Source organism: Rhagoletis zephyria, unplaced genomic scaffold, assembly GCF_001687245.7.
Source record: "Rhagoletis zephyria isolate East Lansing unplaced genomic scaffold, Rhagoletis_zephyria_1.1 Rzeph_scaffold_00590, whole genome shotgun sequence".
NCBI classification, from domain to species: Eukaryota; Metazoa; Arthropoda; class Insecta; order Diptera; family Tephritidae; genus Rhagoletis; species Rhagoletis zephyria.
The window spans coordinates 192552-204826 of record NW_016157674.1 but is presented as its reverse complement, the minus strand read 5'-3'; positions in this window follow the sequence as shown (position 1 = coordinate 204826).

Genomic DNA, 12275 nt, shown 5'->3' with positions numbered 1-12275 from the left:
AGCTTGGTACCGAACTATTCAGGACGGCATGTCAACGAAACCATGGCTATCACACCGGATGAATGGACAGGAGGAATGGATGGAGAAGTGGATCCACAAGTGGAAGCGCTGAATTTCCAGAAGACTAGGAAACCGGACTACTCACGAATACAGTGCTGGAACTGTGACAAGATGGGGCACTCTTACATCTTATTGCGAGGAAGCGATTCGGAACGTGTTCTGCTTCTAGTGTGGACAGAAGGGGGTGGTCACGCCAAGATGCCCCAGAGATCATCGGAGACAGGGAAACCGAAACCCGAGCGAAGATTTCCGAAAGAGAAACAATTTAAAATATCATTCTTTGCGCGCGTTTGTTTACATGGCTGGTGGAAATCAGCAGAAAATACTCGGCTCGATATCTTTACCGGTCACTTTTAAAAATATTACGAGGACTATTCGCTTTTATCTTGTACCGTCATTAATCCAAGAAGCATACCTGGGTGTTGATTTCTGGAAGGCATTTGCGTTAGCACCCGATATATTCCCAACGGTTTCTTGTTTAGATTTTTCAAATGAGGATGAGCCAAACTTCCATCAGCTCACACCAGATCAGAAGATAGCATTGCAAGAAGTTGTTCAGGAGTTTCCCTCGTTCGAAAAGCTAGGACTAGGTCAAACCAGTTTAGTGACTCACCATATAGACACGGGTGATGCAGTGACAATTAAAAGCAAGCACTTTCCTCTTTCACCACCCAGGCAGGCGGAAGCCCATAGCGAAATTGAAAGGCTACTTAAGATGGGAGTGATTGAGGAATCGAATTCACCGTGGTGTAGTCCAGTTCGGAAACCAGGCAAGGTCAGGCTGTGCATTGACTCCAGGAAGGTGAACGCGGTCACAAAGAAGGACTCGTACCCGTTGCCCCATATTAATGGACTGTTGAGCAGGTTAAAGGATACATACTTTATAAGTGGTATTGATTTGAAGGATGCTTTCTTCCAAATCAAATTGACGGAATCGTCTAAGGAAAAGACGGCATTTGCGGTTCCAGGAAAGCCATTGTACCACTTTAAAGTAATGCGCTTTGGCCTGTGCAACGGACCACAAACAATGAGTCGGCTGATGGATAAGGCTATCCCTTCACGATTGCGGGAGAAGGTCTTTGTCTACCAGGATGACCTGATGGTGTGCAGCTCCAACTTCGAAGATCATTTGGAATTGATGAAGGAAGTGGCGATATGCTTGCGGGATGCGGGACTCACTATCAACGTAAAGAAGAGCAAGTTCTGCCAGAAGGAAATTCGGTATCTCGGGTACTTGGTAGGGAATGGTTGTTTGAAAGTAGACCCAGGCAAAATAGAAGCCATAAAGGATTTTCCGATTCCCAAGTCTCCTCGTCAGGTTCGCAGGTTTATAGGAATGGCAAATTGGTACAGGTCGTTTATTACCAATTTCGCAGATTTGGGGGTCCAATGACAGATTGCCTTCGAAAGTCACCTGGTCCATTTAAATTAACTCCTGAGGCAGTTGAAGCATTTGGTAAACTTGAAGTTGCACTCTGTTCAGCGCCTGTCCTGGCACAACCCGATTTTAGTAAAGAATTCGTGATCCAATGTGATGCATCCAAAATAGGAGTAGGAGGCGTGTTATTCCAGCTCGATAAGGAAGGAGCAGAGCATCCCATAGCCTTTGTATCGAAGAAACTTAATAATGCTCAGCGAAATTATATGGTCACCGAGCTGGAATGCCTCGCCTCAATAGTTAGTGTCAAGCATTTCAGATCATATATTGAAGGATTGCCTTTTCGAATAATTACTGACCATTCAAGTCTCAAGTGGCTAATGACACAAAAAGACTTGAGTGGCAAGCTGGCAAGATGGTCGCTTCTATTGCACAGATACATTGAATGTTGTGCCGGACACCCTTTCGCGTTTGACGTGGACGAATTGTACCCTACCCCACCTATAGAAATTGACTTGGCATCACCGGAATTCGACGGCGTTGAGTACTCGGAGCTTCGTGGTACAATTAAAAACAATCAAGAAGGGTTACCCGATCTACGCATAGTCGAAAATAGAGTTACAAAAGAGTGATGTTTCGAAGAGGTGTGGAAGAGGAAGAGGATTCGCTTTGGCGTTTGTGGTTACCGGAAGGGCTGACGGAGCTCGCAATCAAATACTCACATGATTCCAATGCTAGTTACCATGGAGGTTGGCAAAAGACCTTATAGCGTGTTCGGCAGAAATATTTTTGGCCGCAAATGGCAAAGGACACACGCCTCTATGTAAACCGTTGCGAAACCTGCAAAACCGTTAAAGCCACCAATCAAATGTCCAGACCAACTATGGGCAATGCCTTCGTGTCTGAGAGGCCATTCCAGCGTCTTTATTGTGATTTATTAGGACCCTATCCAGGTTCAAAGCGGAGAAACCAGTTTTTGTTTATAGTGCTAGACCATTTTTCCAAATATGTATTTTTGAGATTTTTCCAGCTTTCGGGGTCCCTCAATTCGTCCATAGTGATAACGGGAAGCAATTCATTTCGAAGGAGATGCAGCAGTTTTTTGAAAACTATGGGGTTGTTCACATTAAGACGGGGTTATACTCACCGCAGGCTAACACCTCTGAACGAGTGAACAGAGAGATTGTTTCGAAAGTTAGAATATTCCTGAAGGACAAGCAAGATCACATGGACTGGGACAAACATATTCCCGAAATTCTGTCGGTTTTAAGAAGCGATTATCATACGGCGATCAGAGCTCGCCTTACTACGCCTTATTTGGACAAAATATGTTACAACATGCGTCAGCCTATAACATACTGGAGAAACTGGGTAGCCTAAGACAAGACGAAGTCCCGATTACAAACAGAGCTGACAAGTTAGCAAACATTCGCGAACACATACGAAAGAACCTTGAGCTAGCGCAGGACAGAGCAGCGAACACGTACAACAAACGTACGCGGGTTGTGAATTACCGGGAAGGACAAGAAGTATTCCGGAAAAACTTCGCTCTTAGCAATTTTAAGCAAGGCATGAATGCTAAATTCTTGCCTAAATATCGTGTCGTGTTCTGCGAAAGATAGGCAATGCTTTGTACGATTTAGAGGACTTGAATGGCAAACCGATCGGTAGGTTCCATGCATCTGACATCCGGCCGTGACAATGTCATCCGTCACGAAGAGCGATCCGAAAGTAAAGTAGTTTTTTTTCAATATTAATAATCACGTTTTTCCTAACATTTTTATACATACACATTTTTGCAAAAATTAAACTTAGCGATAGGGTAAAACCTTGACCGCCCGCAGACTGCCCGGGGTCCAACTTGGCATGGCTTTTCCTCGAAGCTAAGTCATGTAGGGCTGTAACTCGCTTCTGTAACTCTTCCCTACCGATCATTCCTCTGCTGGTAGAGAATATACGTCATTCTCTGCTACTCATTAGACAGAGAACAAGGCGGCGAGTTCATATATGAATTTGCTCAGGTAGAGAATCGGAACAGAAACGAGCTACTGGACTAGCGGAGGGGCCGTACTGTGAAGACCGACTAAGTTCGGCAATTGGGGGGTGGCTAACTCTAGCCAACGAATGTGAATAGAGTATATTTTTTTTTCTCTTACTGTCCTTTTCACTGGGCGCTTTGGCGGTCGGGGACAAACCGCCCAGTATCCTCCCCGAGCATCTATATTCATAGGACGTTCACGCGCGCTCCCACCGGGAGTCGTGAACTGCCTGACAATCCGCACTCCCATTAGGATGGTCTTTTAGGAGTTTTGACGAGTTCTCCTTATGAAAATGTCTAATGCCTTTCGGAGTTTTGACGAGTCCTCCTTATCAAATTGTCTAATGTCTTTCGGAGTTTTGACGAGTTCTGCTTATCAAAATTTCTACTTCATTTCGGAGTTTTGCCGAGTTCTCCTTTAAGAAAATGTCTCTTGGGCCGCAAAGCCATAATGAATAGGAAACAAAATAAATATATACACGTTTTTCCCAGCCGCCGGACGGCTATAAACTCGCGGCCAAGTGTCCTTTTCAGGACAGCCTGCCCTGTGTTCGTCTTAGCGGTGTTGAACTAGTGGGGGGCAGGGTGTAAAGACCGACTAAGTTCGGCACTATGGGGGTAGGCTTCTCTGGCCTAAAACAAAAGAGAACCACCGCAACACCGGACTTGAATTTTTTCCCAGAGTTTACTCGGTATAATTCTGACTCAAGCATTTCGAAAAGAACGCTAATTCAACCCACACTTAGTTACGCAGCCGGGATTGAGTTTCCGAGTCGAATACGCCAGGCAAACTCTGGTATAACTTTTATTTTTTCTTCACTACCAGAATTACGAAAACCACCCTGACTAACTGAAACCCCAGATTGAACCTTTTAAAACATTAAACTCATTGTTTTATGAATACAAGAATTGCAGGAGCACGACTCAGTATTAACTAAATCAGTAGACTTATTGTTTATACAGATCTGATCCACCCAGCATTACAGGCGAATACTGACGCGGAAAGTAGTACAAGCGCTAACTCCAGTGGTACAGTATCATAGAACTAAACTTACTAGTCTCCCAATACTGAGTCTGGCGAATTCGCACAGCTACCAGACGTAACTACGGGGTTGTAATTCCTTGCCCGGCTAAATACTTCTTTTTTTTTGAGACTCTATATCTCAGGGGTGTGTCATGCCCCACGTTCTTGTGATTTTACCACCTAACTCTCTTGCGGACGCCTTGCGAAGACAGTTAACCCTTTTTCCTGTTCGCTTCTGTGACGAGTCGTGAAGTGAAGCAGGTTTGTTATGGGTTACTGTTCGCCGCACAAAGTATAAATACTTTATTCTTCGGCGTATAGCGCACCCGGTAGCGTACCTTAAATTTCACCATCTAAGAATTTTTCTAGAGCGGACGGCAANAAATTTCACCATCTAATAATTTTTCTAGAGCGGACGGCAACGCTAAAACTGCATGGAAGGTTTGCCATTTTGCGATAGCTGTGTTTCTTTGCGGACAGCTGTCGTTGATTGTCACTAGTTCCTGCAGGTTTTTTCAGTTATTTTTTTTTTTTGTTAATAAACAATGTTGTGACAGTTGTCTGTAACTGCCCGTCTTCACAGGATGGAATTTGTAACTTGACACAGCTGTTGGAATGTGGGCACAATATATATCGGGGCTTATATCTTGGCATCTATTGCGGTAACTTACTAGTTGACAGCTACGTTTTCCTTGCACCCAAAACTTTCTGGCGACAACATTATCCATATTTTGACATATGGACTGTGCACAACCCAAACACACGCTCGTGGNAGATTGAACCTTTTAAAACATTAAACTCATTGTTTTATGAATACAAGAATTGCAGGAGCACGACTCAGTATTAACTAAATCAGTAGACTTATTGTTTATACAGNGTAACGTACGTTTTCTGTGGCTCTTATCAGCTCCCATTTTGATTTTCACGCTTTATTACCGCCAACAATATTATGCGTATACAATATTTACAAACTGTCAGAATTTTAACTAGCCCCATGAGCTAGATAAAATTCTGACGAGAAAAGTAAAATTTTCATTCTGATCCGTCGAAAGTTCCACCATTCTAACAATTGGCACGGCCCATAGAAGCAAAAGTTGAGCTGTCTTCCGTTAAACACTTGCGGTTTTTTGCGGTTAAGTCCGGTAAAAATACTGGCCAACGCGGACGTCAAGATATAAAAAGCTGCACCAATATTGCCCCGATATAACTTATATCTAGCAACCAAACTGACAGCTGAACAGCAATGAATTCTATCCTGTGAAGGCGGCCAGTGAAGATGCAAGCTGCTGAATGGCTGTCTTCACCCGGTTCGGAATTGTAAAATTGGGGCATGGTAACTCCGGAGAGTTTCGAACATTCTTTTTTTGACATTCCTCCTTGCACTGCGGCAAGCTCCAGTTGGAAGAGTAACGGAACTAGTCCAAATGACGCAGTGCCCGTTATTCTTCCAAATGGAATATTTCCGCAGTGCAAGGGTATAAAACCTGCTGGCAACACCACCGCCGGCCATTTGAACATCATACTGTGACTGAAAACCGGAACGGGTAAGAACAAAACGCTTCTACATATTGTAATCGAGAAGAAAATAAGAAAATTGTGAAAAATTAGTGTTAGTGCGCGCTTTTGCATTGAAAACTCAATAAATAAACTGAAAATTGTAGTGAGAATCGACACGAGAAAAGAAAAAAAATATAGAAAACACCTTTTTGTTTTAAGTAATTTGTTGTTAAAGTACGAAATTCACCAAACAGCTTGATGCAATTGCAGCGATGCTATCATCCAAAAAGTGCGGAAATAGATAAATGTGAACAAATCACACGTGAACTTTGAAAAGATCGTGCATTTATGCAAATATAAGTGATCTCTGCATTTTTATATCAAAATTGCTGGCGGAAGTTTAAGCAATTTAAACAACATATTACTTAAATACTAGTATTAAAAAGGTGAAAATTGTGAAAATTCATGTAATAATCATGTAATAATATTTGTTTTAGCATCCTCGTAAAGTTTCATACGACAACTCGTTATAGTGTCGATGGAATAAAAACCTAAAATAAAATAAAAACATTTAGGGCCGTTTGCACCATGTCTAGTTAATTCTAACTCCCAGTTAAACATCTTTATCGACGTAGACGACACCCATCATATAACATGTGATCGATAAAGCAGTTAACGTGCTTAACTGAAGGATGTACCTCCAGTTAGCGTTAATTAGACATGGTGCAAACGGCCCTTAGACACTGGACTACAAGTGTGGGTGAACTTTTTTTTTTTGACCCCATTTGGACACGACAGCTCGGAATCATTGGGAAAAATCGAGGCAGCCAAAAGCGGCAGGAAACCTCCAAATATTGGGAAACGCTTCAACTGCGAGCAAGGACGGTGAGTATTGTATGAAAAAAAAATTTAAAAAAATAAAAGGGAAATTCATTTATTGTAAATATAAAGACACGTAAATGTATGTCGGCCGTAGAGATTGAGTGTTTTAGCTAAAGTTCATCCTTGAGTGCACCCGGGTAACATAGAGTTCTTTTCAGTGTCGCACCGTGTCATTAAAATGATAATTACATAAAACTAAGAAATCGTTTGGTAATTTTATTAAAACGTTTCATACATCAGTATCGTTCTATATAACACATGTCTTTCGCTGAGGTAGCTGAATTTCGCAAAAATACGGTGGATGGCCTAACCCGAATGTACATTTCCTTTGTCGCATAAAAATTTCACTACCTTTTAAAAACTCTGATCTGAGGCTCGTAACTAGTAATTTTTTTTGTTTCTCCAGCAGATTCCGCACCAATTTGCGCATATAAGCGCGCAGCACGAAACGCGGCACTACAGCCGCCTACCAGCGGAAGCTCGACGCGCGACACCACAACCGCCATATCAGCGGAATCACCACCGCCATATCAGCGCGCAGCACGACGCGCGGCACTACAACCGCCATATCAGCGGAAGCACGACGCGCGTCCCCACAACCGCCATATCGGCGGAAGCACCACCACCCTATCAGCGGAATCAAAACGCGCGGCATTACAACCGCAATATCAGTGCGCAGAACGACGCGCGGCCCTACAACCGCGACCAGCGGAAGCATGACGCGCGGCACCACAACCGCCATATCAGCGGAAGCACCACCGCTATATCAGCGCGCACCACGACACGCGGCTCTACAACCGCCTACCAGCGGAACCACGACGCGCGGCACCACAACCGCCATATCGGCGGAAGCACCACCACCCTATTAGCGGAATCAAAACGCGCGGCATTACAACCGCAATATCAGCGCGCAGAACGACGCGCGGCGCTACAACCGCGACCAGCGGAAGCTCGACGCGCGACACCACAACCGCCATATAAGCGGAAGCACCACCGCCATATCAGCACGCACCACGACGCGCGGCTCTACAACCGCCTACCAGCGGAAGCACGACGCGCGGCACCACAACCGCCATATCAGTGGAAGCACCTCCGCCATATCAGCGCGCAGCACGACGCGCGGCGCTACAACCGCCATGTCAGCGGAAGCACGACGCGCGTCACCACAACCGCCATATCAGCGGAGCGAACCAGGAGCAACCACCACCGCCATCGCAGCGGCTATTGTAACATTCGGACAACAACAACCAGCAATACCAACCCCAACAACAACATCGGCTGCCGCAGAATCCAACGACAAACCACCAGTAACGACAGCAACAGCAGGGCCCATACCACTGGCCTGCTGCAACAAGGGGTGAGTCCTTCGGGCCATACACAATGTGAAATACGTACAACTGTAACCAATAGATAAGAAAAATTATAAAGACAAGAAAAAAAGAATTTCAACCAAGAACAGAATTAGAAGTAGATTTGAAGTAAACCATAATTTAAACAAAAAAAAAACAAGATATAAGAGAAAAACAGGAGGAATTTATAAAATACAGAAGTTAAGCAAAAGAAATAAGTACGAAAAACTAATTAAAATTAACTTAAATTTAACTTAGAATCTATACGGTACTGCATAAATAGCGAATTGACAACAATTGACAAACATTGAAATGCTCATATACATATAATATATAATATATATAATATATATAATATATATAATATATATATATATAATATATATATATATACACATACACGAACACATACACGTACACATATATGTACACATACCTGTATACATACATTTATGGACATATACGTATGGGCATATAGAAAATAGGAATTAAGCTAGAGTACAATTCAGTAAGACGAAATCGAATTCAGTTAATAAACAAATTGAATCTACTTCAGTAAAGTAAATCGAAATAAAATAAACTACCATCTTCAATGGATAAATAAACACAACATTTTGATATAATAATAAGCAAATATATAAATTAAATAAATTAACATAAAATATTAACTGAGCATAAATTCAACTATAATGAATGAAAATAATTAAATTAATGAAACGAAAGACATATAACCTAATATAAATTAACATAAAATAAAAATTTAACTAAAATAATTTTGAATAAATAAACATTTAGAAATAACAAAAGCGATGGCCACAATAATAATATAATAAAATATAAATAATTAAAATAAAATCGTGAAAATATGAGACGGAAACCAAAACGCTATACAAACAAAAGACAGAAAAGAAGTAATAGAAAATTAAAACAAAAATCATTAAATATTTAAAACGAAATCGCAACCCTAATACCTGAATTTACTTACCCCCATTACTTAATTTAACTTTTGTTAATATACTTACATGACCTACCATAAATATACATACCCCTTACCTGCTTAACTCAATTCAATTGTTTTGTAAATTTGTTTTAAATATTTAAATTTAACGTTTCTTTTTCAGCTTTGTGGTAACGGATTTTTTTTTGAATTTTTGATTTTTTTTTTTATGCGTCCGTCCGATACTTCCGGACATGCCGGAAGCGTTGGGATGTTTGACAAGGCATGACTTTTCTCTGCTATGGCGCAGGGAACAGTAGTGAGGGCAAGAACCCTGCCCAGCCGACATGACTAGCCACAGTGCTCCCTTTTTTGTCATGCCGCCTGCACTCACTACTGCTCTCAAAGTATGCGTTCCATAACAAAGTTCCTGTAACACATAAAATGTTTTTCCTTTAATGGATGAAATACATTATTAAAAGGCTTACTGTTTTAATAAAATAGTATATTCATAAAAAACTCAAAAAATTAAACTGTTTAATTGTTTCAATCGGGAAGAATGTCACAGCGCAATGAATGGGTATTTGTTTCGCTCTCAACGCATATTGCGCTCTCAGCGCAATGTTATTATCTCAGCGCATTGTTGCAGTATCAACGCATTGTCCTGCTGTCAACGCATTGCGCTGTCAAAGAATCATTGCGCTGCCAACGCATTAATGCGCTACTAAGTTAGCCATTTGGTGTATCAGCGCACGTAACGCACCTTGAGTATCAGCGCAATAACGCAACGCTGCGTTGCGTTACACATCATTAGTCTCCACAGGAAAACGCTGTGTCGTGATAACCATGTCACAAAATATATTTCCAATGGAGACCGCCTATTTCTCATGTGCTGCAATATATGTCAGCGCTTATTGCTTGACATCTATTGCAGGCAATTCGATAGTTTGACAGCCATATTTTCATTTGAAAGAAAGCGTGCTGGTGGTAACATCGATGAAATTTTGATATTAAATCAAAATAAAAATCTGTTCCCTATTGGATTATTTATGATTACGTTTAAGGAAATTATTCAGCAAGTTTTTAAAGATTTAAATGTTTTTAAACACCGAAATTGAGAGAATGTTGTCTGGTGGCGTCATGCGGCAAATGCTTATTTCAAGACATCAAAGTGCCCACACATAAAAACTTGCAATCACATTGCTCGTCAAAATAGCAGTTGGTAGGCTATCGGTGTTCGCCTGTGGAGTTCTGCGGTAGCGCTTTTGATATTTGCACGTGTTGGATCAAAGAGAACAAAAATTGGCAGCATTATTTCATGAACGAACGAATAATGATTATCCAGGACGGTGTGCGAGAAAAAAGTATTTTTTTGCAGGACGTCATTTTTTCGCCGCCATGTGAATGAAACGGAATGAAACCATGTGTGTGAATGAAACAACCGATTAAAAAATGACGTTATCAATTTTTTTTTTCTCAAATGCAATTACAAATATGCGGTTGCCGTGCTGGGTGATCTGTTAAGTTGGTTCATGGCATTATTTATAAAAGTGCCAATTTTTTATTTTAAGCCTGGAAATAACAGAGGTTACATTGCCGTCTTAAGAGCGTGTTAGACCGGACAATGCAGTATACATATTTCAAAAGAGGGTGCGCTCAGAAATGCATCAAGCCAAAGCATCAATCAGTCTTTTATTTCTAAACTATAGTTGATATAAATTTCAAATATGCGCAACCAAACCTTAAGGTTATAAGCCGAATTGGAACTTAGTTGCGTAAATAAGTCATTTCCATCAATTATAGTTTAGAAATGAAAGACACTGATGCTTTGGGTTGATGCATTTTTGAACGCATCCAGACTGTCAAATTGAGGCGAATTGCAGGGAAAATTTCTGAAATCGCTTTTTGACTGTTTACACGGCGAATGAATTTCTAGCAATATTTCTCGATACTAAAATGCAACTGTGACCCGCTAAAATAAAAATAAAAAATATAAAAGCAAGATAACGAAAAATAAATGGGTTTAGAAAAACATATGAAATGGGACGATACTATCCATAGTTTCCCTTAAGACTATCGTAAAACATCGATGGACTTGACTATCGATAGTTTGACAGCTCTACTCGTACGGGATCGCATCTAAGGGCCTGTGCCAATTGATAGAAAAGTTCTCTGGATAGTAAATTTTTGACAGCTATGAGGTGAATAAAAATGTTTGATACGGCAGGGCTAGTGAAAAATTTGACAGCAAGCATTATCAAGAAGAGGAACGAACAACGCACGTATACACATAAATTAAAGAAAACAAAAGCGAGTGGAAATAAAAGAACATGGTCCCGCCGGCAAAAAAAATAATGAAAAGCTATATAACTTGTAAGATTTAATTTCAGATTTACATATGAAAAGGCGTTATGTATTTGTTTAATTAAAAATACTATTTTACAGGGAGCAGTTCAGAACGCAGAATCCTTCTGGAAAAGCGCATTGACAAGGATGTTTGGTTCAGTTCAAAGAACGCCAACAGCAACGAAGGCTGGAAGTGAGTAAGAATATAAATAATTTGAAGACTTTATTAAGCAAATGACTTCGTACTCCACTGACCATCCGTGGCGCTTTTTGGGAATGTGAGTTACAATTTTTCGAAACGAAGCAGAGGACAACCTAAGATACATTTTTGTAGTCTTGTTATCGCCGTTCATAATGCTGCTTAGTATTTTGGAATAAACGTCTTGTTGCATATACATAATACCCTAAAACGACATATGTTTTTATTGGAAACAATTGTACCCGGTTTAAACATTTTTGTGAACACACTTACCAGACGATTTTGACGTGTTTTTTATTTCTAATATTACTGCTAAAGGGTCTAATAAATGCATGGATTTCAGTTCCAGAAGAATTGAAATCATCAAAAGCAAATATTTTCTATATAATGNTAGTTTCCCTTAAGACTATCGTAAAACATCGATGGACTTGACTATCGATAGTTTGACAGCTCTACTCGTACGGGATCGCATCTAAGGGCCTGTGCCAATTGATAGAAAAGTTCTCTGGATAGTAAATTTTTGACAGCTATGAGGTGAATAAAAATGTTTGATACGGCAGGGCTA